This window comes from Sorex fumeus, unplaced genomic scaffold, assembly GCF_029834395.1.
Source record: "Sorex fumeus unplaced genomic scaffold, SorFum_2.1 ptg000001l, whole genome shotgun sequence".
Taxonomy (NCBI): Eukaryota; Metazoa; Chordata; class Mammalia; order Eulipotyphla; family Soricidae; genus Sorex; species Sorex fumeus.
Window position 1 is genome coordinate 3466890 of NW_026606058.1, and position 11664 is coordinate 3478553.

The following is an 11664-nucleotide window of genomic DNA, read 5'->3' on the forward strand; positions in this document are numbered from 1 at the left end:
ACAAAAAAACCCCAAAAGACTATTTGGGGCTAGGGGACGCTCACAGAGCTTGAACACCTACCTGACATGTGAGAGACCCAGGGTTTGATTCCTGGCATAGCATGACCTTCTAAGAGAAACTGGGGCGTGCTTCTGATAGTCCTGAGAACCACTGTGTCCAAATTGCCAAACCCAAACATTGAATTGTCTGGTCTGCACAGATAGGCTGAGTGCCACCAGGAGCAGAGCATTGGAAAAGGCATCATCCCAGACATTTGGAGAGTAATTTAAATAATCACTGTATCACTGTATCACTGTCATCCCGCTGTTCATCAATTTGCTTGAACAGGTGTCAGTAACGTCTCCATTTGTCCCTGCCCTGAGATTTTAGCAGCCTCTCCTGACTCGTCTTTCCCAATGCTGCCGTATTGGAGACCCATTATTGTTATTGTTTTTGGCATATTGAATACGCCACGGGTAGCTTGCCAGGTTCTGTCGTGGGGGCAGGATACCCTCGGTAGCTTACAGTGCTCTCCGAGAGGGACAGAGGCGCTCCAGGAAAAACTGTAATCTAAATAATAATAATTCTGTCACTGTCCTGTCACTGTCCTCCCGTTGTTCATCGATTTGCTCGAGTGGGCCCAGTAACGTCTCCATTGTGAGACTTGTTGTTACTGTGTTTGGCATATTGAATATGTCATGGGTAGCTTGCCAGGCTTTGCCATGCGGGTGAGAAACTCTCAGTAGCTTGCTGGGCTCTCCGAGGGGGGCAGAGGAATCGAACTTGGATCAGTTGGGTCGGCCGCAAGGCAAACGCCGTACTGCTGTGCTATTGCTCCAACCCATTAAAAAAAGAAAGAAAAAGAAAAAAATACCCAAAATAATAATAATCTATTTTAGATTAAAATAGAATATAATTACTATTATAATTTACAAGCACTTTATAGATTACAGAAGGAAGGGACCACTGGCAATGAAGTAGTTTGGGAGGGTTTTATGGAGGAGATGGTGCTTGCTGGGGATTGAATGAGTTGATACAGGCAGGCCAAGTGCAACAGGCAGGCATTGAAGGTAATATCAGAAAAACTGGAGAGTAGGAGTGGTTAAAGAATATTTTGGGAAAGGCTGTTCACCAATCTGATGGCAGTGAAGAGTTTACTATTTTTTTGGTAAAGTGCCCTGTTGCCTTTTTCCTTTCATGGTTGACCTTACAAATGAAAGATTAATTTCAGCCACCCATTAGTTTATTTGTGAAGGAATTGAATATAATAAGATATAGGCCCCCATGAAAGCAGATTTTTTTCTCTGTTTCGTATGCAGTGGCTCGCATGGTGAAAGCATCCAGGAAATATTGATTGAGAGAATGAATAAATTCAATTTGATCATAAATAAGACCATGTATAAGTGTCATGACCAGAAATTAGCCAAGTAAGAGTTCAGAAGTCACTTTTTGATGGGGAGAGTGGGGTGAAGAGGAGAGACAAAATGGTATGAGAAGTCATAACGAACCATAGGAATAGGAGAATGAGTGGGTAATGTGGAAGAGATGACTGGGTTGTTAGGACACAAGGAGTGGGAGTGATGGTGGAGGGCAAGAGTTGGGACATTAGAATTAATAACTTCGTTCCTACTACTGGCTGGTCAGTGCTTTCTTTTGGAGATTAAAAACAAAGTTTGGAGGGCACACACATTTTTGCCAAAGGGCTGGTTTCTTATCTCTGTCTTTAAAAGCAATTCTGAGAGTATCATCTGAGCCAGCCTGGGCTGTCACTGCTATTATTCAAAAGAAGACTTGAAATAGTAGAATTTGCAGAAAAAATGCCTGGGGCAGTCAAGGTGAGGCTAAGAGGACTGGTTTTGCCATTATACTTAGAATGCTGTCTCCTAGAGGAGGCCTCATCTTTCTAATCTAGCATCTGCCATTGTTGTTTTTGGGTGTTACTTAAGTCTTACTCCTGGCTCTGTGTTCAGGCATCACTCCTAGCAGGCTCATGGGACCATATATGGCGCTCGGGATTGTAATCAGGTTGGCTGTGTGCAAAGCAAGTACCCTATCCTGTGTACTCTCTCTCTGTCCCCCAAAAGTGAATTTTCTTTTTATTTGTTTTGGGTCTCCATCACGACCATCCTGTTGTTCATCGATTGCCTCGAGCAGGCCCCAGTAACGCCTCCTTCGGCCTAGCTCTGAGATTCAAGGCTCTTTCAGGGTTAGGAGAATGAGACCCATCATTGTTACTGGTATTTGGCACATTGGGTACGCCACGGGGAGTTTGCCAGACTCTGCTGTGTGGGCAGGTTACATTCGGTAGCCTGCCAGTTTGTCCAAAGTAAGGATGAGATAATAAGATGTCGCGCGACGGTGGATGCAGCCACGCGCTTTCGGGATCTGGGTTTTATAGTCTCTGGGTCTTGGCCATTGATGGGATTTCACGGCACCAGGGGGCCAGTTGGTGGGTGTGACCCCTGCCTACTGGAATATGGAGGATCTGGGTGGAGGATGCTCAGCCCCGATCCGAGCAGGCTTGGAGATCTCAGCCCCTGAACCCACATGCCTTTGTTCCTCTGCCAGTACCTTCATGTGTGTGGAGAGTGGTCTACACCTGTAAGTAAGCGCTCAGTGCTTACTCCTGGCTCTGCACTCATGAATCATCCCTGAAAGTGCTCCGGGGACCATATGTGGTGCTAAGGAGAGAACCCAGGTTGGCTTTGTGCAAGACAAGCACCTTACCTGCTGTATATTCTTGCCTTCTGCCATATTTGTGCCTAATCCTTTGCAATCAGCACCATATAATCAATATAGTCTATAATCCTGAGTGACTACTGGTCTAGGTACTAAGAATACAAAGATTAACCAGAGTAACTCTGTCCTATATCTCCAGTTTAGTGTTTAGTACACAGGGTTTTGGCCAAATTACACAGGGATGGGTAGTATTTTTGTTTTTATCATCATTATTATCATTATCCCTGTAAATCAGACACAATATTCTCTCGTATTTAATTCAGTGTGTGTGTGTGTGTGTGTGTGTGTGTGTATGTGTGTGAGTGTGTGTGTGTGTACGGGACAGGTGTGCTGTTTGAGTCATGCCTGGTGGTGCTCAGGTCTACTTTAGGCTTGATACTCGGGGTAGTCTTGGCAGTTTTCTGGGAATCAGGCAGTGCCAGTGAACAAATCCAGGCACAAGGCATGTGTTCTAGCCATTTGGTAATCTTCCCAAACCTCTTATTTAATTCTAACAATTCCTGTGTAGCAAGCATGGTTATTCTTATTTTTTCAACTGAGACTTTGAGATGTATTCAATTAGCAGATCTGGAATTTAAGTACTCTGAAATCCATACTTTTTACTATTTTTTCAATTCTTTGCTGCCCTTGTAGAAATGATGACACTTGCATATGAAAGAGTCAATGAAAAGAACCACCCTTTACTATTCATCATAGTCAGCTCATGCTTTGTTCCCTCTTGTGTGGTTAGAAGGAACACATGCTTTCCATAAGGTGCCAATTTAAGAAGGTGGTCCCCTTAGCCACATATACACAGAGTATAGGATCTTTTTTAGCCTGGAAGAATCTTGTCTGTGATGAGGCACAGTGATGATTAGTCCAAGATGACTTGACTTCAGCAATGTTTTTCCCTTGATAAGTTGATATGAAGAAACCAGACTTGGCCAAGACCAGTTTGTGCAGCTGATGCAGGCATCAGGGCGAAGAATGTCCTGTTATCAGATACCAGCACCGTGATTTGCTGAATGTCATATGTGGAGCTTGTAGACTTCTAGCACAGCTTGATTATAATCATTAAGCTTTTAAAGGATACCGAATGCATTGCGAAGGGTTTTACGATTCTCTTTTTATTACTTGTTCCCCATCCAACCCAGCCAGAAGGAAGGATTGCCGCCTCCACTTTCCATATGTGGAAATCAGGGCCACTGCCAGGTTAAATTCTCTGCCAGAGGTCACCCAACAATTGAGTTGGGATTTGGACTTGCTATATTGAACCAGATGTGGTTTGTTCCTTTGGGCCAATATGTTGATTGGGAATTCAGAGTTAATAAAATAACGCTGTAGGGGTTAGAAAAGAAGTAGTATACTTTGTTTGAAATCTGTGTGTTCTCTTCTGCTCTAAATTTTTTTTATGTTCTGAATTTGATCAATCAGAGTAGAATGGCTTCCTATCTACTTCCCTCTGACTCCTTTTTTCTTTCTTTATGTTGTGTCTGTTTTTCTGCTCCCCCAAAGAAGAGGTTGGTTTTGAATGTGCTGAATGTCAGGACTGGTGAAATCTGTACAAATTCCTGCACAGTACCCTGCACAGTACGTGACCTAAGAGCTTGTCAGCTTCATTAATGCAGCTGTTAAGCTTAACCTGCGACATACTTGATCTGCATGACTTGGGACTCAATGCTGTTCAATCTTTGGGAGAACCATAAATCTAAGTTTGGGGCAAAGTTATGGTTTTTTTGCAGGAAAATTATTAGTTAGTTCCAATCTCTACTTGTGATTCGGGTCTTGTCTTTCATTGCAGAAAAGAATTTCAGGAGAGGATATAGTAGGCCATTTTTTTTTAATTAAGGGAAGTTTCGAGAGCAAAGTTTCCCAAGCTTCTTTGGCCTGCTGCCCCATTTCAGAAAAGAAATTTCCCTACCCTTGAAATTCACCTTCTTCACCAAATACACAGAAAATGACCATTTCTCTCATTGCATAGAATTCTACTACTGCCTCCTGGGCCTTTCCAGTGCTCCTTGTGAGGTGGTATTATTCATCCAGTTTGGGAATTTAAAAGAGGGATAGGTGGTAGTAATAGGTGTCAGGGTTGGGAGCAAATGAGGAGAAAGAGAGAGAGAGAAGAGAGAGAGATCCCTAAAGTAAAAGGGCTTATACATCCAAAGAAAAGTAAAGGACTAGAGTGATATTACAGCAGGTAGGGCATTTGCCTTGCATGCGGCCAACCTGGGTTCTATTCCTAGAATCCCATATGGTCCCCCAAGCACCGCCAGGAGTAATTCCTGAGTGCAGAGCCAGGAGAACCCCCTGAGCATCTCTGGGTGTGACCCAAAAAGCAAAAAGAAAAAATATATAGAAAGGTAGAAAGGTATAGGCTACTCCAGAATGGAGTACCTGGAATTGCTTTGTGTAGAGGATTATATAGGGTCTTTTCTAAACTGCCTCGGTTTGGGTTAAAAATTGTTTCTATAAAAAGCAGGAGAAACGGAACAACTGGGGTGGGTTTGGAGAAGTTGGGGAAATAGAGGCAGGCTAGGGGACTGGAGGAAAACTAAGGATATTGGTGGAAGGAAATGGACACTGGTGAAGGGATTGGTTTGGAACATTGTATTTCTGAAACTTAGTAATGGATTATAATAGTGAATTATAACTTATAACATTATAACTTTTTAATTGATTCAATAAAAATTCAATAAAAAAATTTTAAAACTTAGTTCTAGGAAATTGTCAAGAAGGACATTCAGCAGGTGGTCTCTTCACTATCTTAGTCCTTTTGGTTGTTTTTTTGTATACGTGTTTTTGTTTGTGTTGGGGCACACCTGGTGATGCTCAGTGACCAAATGGGATGCTGAGGATTGAAGGTGGGTTGTCTGTGTACAAGGCAAATACCCTACCCGCTCTGGCTTCTTTATCTTAGTCTAATCAGAGATCACTCCTGCGTATGAATTAACTCCATACAGGGTCTGGCCTTCAACCTGTGTGGGCAGCAGGATTATTCCTTTTCATAATACATCTTTTCCCTCCAGATATTTCTTGGTGTTATCGCTCTTAGAAATTTACATTGAAATGCCCCCTTGCTTGACTGCCACCTCGGATGAGTGTTCCAAGTTCAGGCATTTAGAGAAGGGCCAAGGTGCAAGGTGATCTGATCGTGCTGATCATAGATCATTTGAGAAGCTCTCCATAGTTCTTTACTGCTTAAAGATTGCACAATGTTGTCCTCTCATTCTCCATATAGGATTTGTAATTGAAACACTAGTTTTATGGGCTCTTCCTGAGTTTTCAGGTGTTTTAGGCCCTAGTGTTAACTGAATTAGAAAATCAGAATAAATAGAGTTGAAACTGTTTATTATTCTTATATAGTTGGACTTCTCAAAGTCCACGTATGTTGTGAGTTACCAAAAGGGCTCTGGGTCCACCATTCCTGAAATTTGTGGACACCAAATCTTTTTCCTTTCTTAGGTTATCTTCTGATGTTAGTATTATGCAGAGGGTAATTCCCAGACCACAAAACAAAACAAATCCCACCAGTACTTTAGAATTTACAATATACTTTATCCTTTCTTGTGTGACCACCCATCACTCTGCAGAGGCCTACTGTAAATGCTGTAAGAAAACTAAAATGCAGTACACTGATCCCTCTCTTGTCTGAAGCCTCTTGGGATGAAAAATAAGGCCTGCTTGGGGCTGGAGTGATAGCACAGCGGGTAGGGCGTTTGCCTTGCACATGGCCAACCCAGGTTCGATTCCCAGCATCCCATATGGTCCCCTGAGCACCGCCAGGAGTAATTCCTGAGTGCATGAGCCAGGAGTAATCCCTGAGCATTGCCGGGTGTGACCCAAAAAGCAAAATAAATAAATAAATAAATAAATAAAATAAAAAATAAGGCCTGCTCTGGGACTATCACAAGATATCCCCAGGATGAGAACAGAGAGGTTACTGGAGGTATTTTCACAAGACAGTATGAATTGTGCACAAAACAGTATGTTTACCTTTTCTGGTTTTTTTTTTCATGTAACCATCTTTTGTTTTACCCCCGAACTATATTATATAGGAATATTTATATCCCTTTCCCTTTCTGTTTAGGTTGGCAACTTTTATTGCAATGGTAGTTTCCAGAAGAAGCTAATGAAGATTATAAAACTCTATCTCCCTCTTTCCAGTTTCTTCCTTTGCTGGCTCTCACTCAAACCCTACCTTAACTTTTAAAGAAAACGCTAAAACCTGTACCTTCATGACAGCTGGGACACAGACACAGAAACATGGCTGGACCATCACTCAGAATCCAGGGCAGCTGCACTTTCAGTTTGGGCTCCCTGTTCAAATATATCTATATCTATTGATTTGGAAAAATAAAAGCGCATTTGTGGGGCTGGAGCAATAGCACAGCGGGTAGGGCGTCTGCCTTGCATGCGGCCAACCCTGGTTCGATTCCCAGCATCCCATATGGTCCCCTGAGCACCGCCAGGGATAATTCCTGAGTGCAGAGCCAGGAATAACCCCTGTGCATGGCCAGATATGACTCAGAAAAAGCAAAAAAAAAAAAAAAAGGTTTGTATGCAGCAAACCTGTTGCATGATTCTTCTCATGTAGATGGACAAGAGTCCACCAGTTGGGGAAATTTCTCAATAAATTGAAGGAACTTTCAACTTTCAATAATTTTCAATATTTGGGGAATATTCAATAAATTGAAGGAACTTTTTTCATGGACCTTGTGAAGGGAGGCATATGCTCTGAGGAAATTTGTTCTGAGAATCTCTAATACGCACGTACTACTTGGATTGGTAGCACAGAGCCCACTTCCTTCTTTCTGTGACTTCTCCTTAGGGCTTCATTTATCCTCCTGGAGAGGAGGAAATGATCACATCAAATTCTCATGGGAAGCATAGGAGAAGTATCTTGTTTACGGAATAAAACTTTTAGGCATGAGATTATACCCAAAGCCAGAAAATGAACCAAATATTTTCTGAACTGAACTTTCATGTTTTGTCCTGTCTTATGATGTCAACTTTAATGTAGTAAGTGAATTTTCATTTTAGGGTATATGTTGAAAGATGTATTGCTGTAGTGGTCTTTGTAGTGCAGATTAGGTAGTTTGTACTATCTCATATGCAACATCTTTAAATAATTTGTACTAGTTTTTCAATGTAATAATGACCTTCTGCCATGCCCACAAAATTTTCTTTTAGAACCATATGCTTGGATCTTCTTTGTACATATTAGTGTCAGGGTAACAATAGTCTTCTTTAGGAACTGTTACTGGTCGTTCTGGGAGTTCTCTTCTTAAACTTTGCAGCCCTTTCTCCCGGCTCCCCTATTCAAAGAACTGTTGATTTCTTTGAACAGATTCTGGCTGGTCATATGGTAAATTGGTAGCTGACGTGTGGAAGGGGGCATCTCCTATGGACCATCTCAGACATTAGTACTCTCTATGAACTTAGGTGAGTCACTCAAACTCTATGAGCCCCAGTATATATGAAATTACTATAATGACTCCTGCTTCCTCCCTCCCTCCCTCCTGGGGGTGAGGGTTCTGGGAGAAGTGAGATCATAAACCGTGAAGCATATTGAGCATACAGGAAAAAAGCAAGAAGAGAATTTTCAGATTTCTGTTTTTTTCCTTCTCTTATCATCTACATATATAATCAGAACAGAAACATTGAAAGATAAGTAAAGCCACAAAGAGATTCCTTTATGTGGAATTGGCTAGGGACCTTCCTGAGACTCCTACTTTCATAAAATGTGTCATGGAACTACATTATTTTAGAGAAACATGAATATTATGAGATTTGTACTTTTCTGTTATCGTGAGTGTCCCATCTGACGATTTTTTTAAAAACTTTTTAATTGAATCACGGTGAGATACACCCTTACAAAGCTGTTCATGATTGGATTTCAGTTATACAGTATTCCAACGCCCATCCCTCCACCAATGTGCGTTTCCCAGCATGAGTGTCCCATCTGACGATTTTTTAAAAAACTTTTTTTAATTGAATCACTGTGAGATACACCCTTACAAAGCTCTTCATGATTGGATTTCAGTCATACAGTATTCCAACGCCCATCCCTCCACCAGTGTACATTTCCCAGCATAAGTGTCCCCACCTGACCATTTTATAGTAAATATTTTTCTTATTGTAGATGAGAATTTAGGGCAAAATCTCCTCAGTAAACTTTATGATGCTCCTGCTTGCTGAAATTCAGAGACATGCTGGATGTTTATCCTTCTGCTGGTGTGTTCTCATCATGTGCCCAGGAAATCCAGACCTGTTGCCTTTGAATATCTTTTATCATCCGGATCAAGCATCTCAGCAGCTTTTTCTTTTCTTTTTTTTTTATGTCAGAAGCCCAAACATCTCAATTTTCTGCTGTGTTTATATTAGCAAGATGGCTATTTTCCTGAGGATGGGCTGAGGCAGAAATTGGAAGGACTTGCCTGAGGCTACAAGGTGACTCACAAGCGCAATGGAGAAGAGAACATGAATGAGGAATTCTTCATCGCTGACCTCATCCAGACCCCAAGCCATCTAGTCCATTCCTTCCCATCCACTTGTTTGTTTGGAAATTGAGCTCCAAAGCTATTTTGTTGCCTCTTCTCATCATTGTTAATCTTTGATGCAATTTATTTACCTAAGACATCATTTAGCTTATTATCTCCTCCTGTTTTGCTGTGTTTTGCACTTGGTTTCAGAATTTCCAGTCTCTTTCTAGGTAAACACTAGTATAAGTCCTAGTATGTGCAGTTCTGTTTTCACCCCTCATTTTCCTGTGCTCTAGTGCTTTTGTCAGAAGCCTGTGATAATATCTCATAAGGATAAGTACAGAGTGATTTCTCAAAAGGGAGGGGAAACTATAATTTATTGAATGCCTTCTATTTGTCATGCTTCGTACTTGGTACAAAAATAACATGACTATGATATTCCTGTTTTGCAGATGAGAATGAGACAGAGATGGTCAAGGAGCCTACCCAAGGCCACATGACAGTGAAAGGGCAGAGCTGGCATTCAGCGTATCTTTCCCTCTATGTTCTGCTGCTTTAGGTGGCATTGAAGATTCTATGATGTTCATATTTCTTCTAATCCACATAATTATAACTTACTGCAATTGTATTGTGATTTATGGCTTCAGAAACTTTTCACAAATTTGACTTTAGTGTAGGCTTTCTTATGAGTAGGCACCACCTGTGATAACATTCCAATTTTTTTTTAATAAAGTTGACATCAGGCTCAAATCTCTGAATTTGCCCCAAAACCCACTATTTGATGATCAATTTTAGAGCTTGTAATAGATTGTGAAGATATTATTTCTCTAATATTATTTTCCTTTTGTCATTTTTCTGATTAATTTTATAGTCACTACCTATTGCAAAATATTCAGTTGTTGATCCATTGCTCAACTCTCTTTGCCAGCATATATATTCCCATTTATTTACTTATTTATCCTTTTATTATTTTCTTTATTCACTTATTTAAAAAACCTTAGTTAAGCACTTATGATGCATGAACTACATGCATGCATACAAAGAAGAATGATGCATTGTCCCAGCCCTTGAGGAGATTACAGTGTGGTCAAGAAGTCATGCAGGTCAACCCATTACTTTAATCAAGGATAATAGAGGCTGTGATAGCAGGTGTCATGGGACCACAGTGAAGGGACACCTCACGTAGGATATATTGTAGGTATGGATAAGAAGTTAGATTAGGAACCCTAAGCATGGGAGATCATAAAGGATTTTGTGGGCAAAATTAAGGAATGTAGACTTTATCCCTTAGTCTAAGGAGGGACATTAAAGGATTTTTAAAAAATTGAGTCACTGTGAGATACACAATTGCAAAGCTGTTCATATTTGGGTTTCAATCTTACAATGATCCAACACCCATCCATCCACCAGATCCATCCACCAGTGTACATTTCCCACCACCAATGACCCCAGTTTCCCTCAGCTAGCTCTATGACAGGCATTTTCCTTCTCTCTCTCTCTCTCTCTCTCTCTCTCTCTCTCTCTCTCTCTCTCTCTCTCTCTCTCTCTCTCTCCTTTCTCTCATTTTAGGCTTTGCAGTTTGCAATACAAATACTGAGAGGTTATCATGTTTGTTCTTTACCTAGAGACATTAAAGGATTTTAGAAAGGTGAAGGCATGATGATATAATCATACATGCATTTTAGGAAGATCATTATAGTAGAAGCATTTAAAAATGGTTTGGATTAGTATTGGATAGAAGGAAGCAGTTACTGAGGTATCCATTGTGGTAAAGTAGATGAGAAGTATAGTCTAAAATAAGGTATTGACAATCAGGCTGGAGAAAATAATTTGACTGTAAAGATTTTAGAAATCTTTAAAGCTTATTGACATTGTCAATAAGAGATGAGCAAAGGAATAAATCAGGAGGAGGTCTGTTTTTTTAATTTTTGTTTTGACTTCAGCTGCTGTGCAGGTGCAGGTAGTGGAAACTCTTTACAAGGCAAGGGACATAAAACCATTGATACCCCAGTGATAAACCCTCAAATTTATGTTAAATTAAATTGATGTTAAATTTTTTTTTCATTTTTTATAACTTTATTTATTGAATCACCATGAGAGCAGTTACAAAGCTTTAAGGTTTAAGTCTAGGTTATACAATGAAACACCCGTATCTTCATTAGTGCCCATTCTCTACCCCCAAAAACCTCAGTATACCCCCATCCAATACCTTCCCCCTACCTAAGGGGCAGATGATTTCCACATTACTCTCTCTCTACTTTGATCACATTCAATATTTTGACAACAGACCCACCATTATTTGGGATTTTACCCCAACACTCAGATATGCTGAAAAGGCAACAGTAGACAATTTGTTTTCTATTGCTGGTTATGAATAACATATGATGTCACGTGGCTGCAGCGAAAAAGGGGGGAAAGGGCTGGTTCCACACCCAACCCGTGAGGCCCTGCATGTCTTGTCATTGCGGGCCCAAACCTGACTGT